Source organism: Pediculus humanus, genomic scaffold (assembly GCF_000006295.1).
Source record: "Pediculus humanus corporis 1103172107613 genomic scaffold, whole genome shotgun sequence".
Taxonomy (NCBI): domain Eukaryota; kingdom Metazoa; phylum Arthropoda; class Insecta; order Psocodea; family Pediculidae; genus Pediculus; species Pediculus humanus.
This window is the reverse complement of record NW_002987227.1, coordinates 151,385-152,302: the sequence shown is the minus strand read 5'-3', so window position 1 is coordinate 152,302 and position 918 is coordinate 151,385. Positions and strand designations below refer to the sequence as shown.

The 918-nt window shown below is 31.6% G+C and overlaps 1 non-coding gene across 1 annotated transcript; it reads left to right on the top strand.

Annotated features, from left to right (window-relative positions):
- Nucleotides 1–416: 416 nt before the first annotated feature.
- Nucleotides 417–498, top strand: Phum_PHUM243560. The gene has a single exon. It is a non-coding gene; the product is annotated as a tRNA-Leu (tRNA).
- The last annotated feature ends 420 nt before the right edge of the window (nucleotides 499–918 follow it).

Here is a 918-nt window from a genome sequence, read left to right as displayed (position 1 = left end):
ATAAATTCGACATTTGTGTTTTTTTATTTTAACGCAGGTGAAAAAGTCACCACCTGCGTTAAAAAAATTTTTTTTTTACGTTGTCAGTCTCGTAATATGAAATTTTAATGATGGTTCCAATAAATTTTTACGTGGTGTAATCGTAAATAATTTAATGACGTCACCAAAAAAATGAAATAAATCGAGAAGAGAGAGAGAGAGAGAGAGAGAGATAGAAAAACTATAATTAATCGTAAGCAATTATAAAAAAAGAAAAAAATATTCGAGGCCGGTCACTTTATATATAGTGAACATTAGGCCATTACGTGATGACACCGTAAAACAACTTTGTCATCGTAAAAATATTTTTTTTTTTTTTTCGTGGCAGGTTGTTGTTGTTGTTGTTGGTGAAACAATGTTGATAACAATTTAACGACGGTAGCGTGGCCGAGCGGTCTAAGGCGCTGGTTTAAGGCACCAGTCTCTTCGGGGGCGTGGGTTCGAATCCCACCGCTGCCAGTTAAAATTTTTTTTTTTTAATTACTTTTTATTTAATAATTTGTTTTTTTTTTTTTTTTTTACATAACTTCTTATTAATTTTTATTATTTTTTTTCAGGCTATTAGGTGTACAGTTCCTGGATGTTCCTGTGATTGTTTCACGCCTGGAAAAATTCACATTCGGTATTGTGAGACATGTTCACATGGATGGGTTCCACACGGTAAGTTTTCTTTTTTGTGTCCATTAACTGTTTTATTATTTGTAACCAAATTTTTTAAAATTACTATACTACCTGTGATAATAAATTAAAAATGGAGGAAGGGAGGGAAGTAGGGGGAGGGGGGATAAGGAAAGGAGAGAATTAAAAAAAATTTTTTTTTACGTAAAAGATTAATAATAATAATAATCATTCGTTCGTTCGTTGATTCATTCATTTATC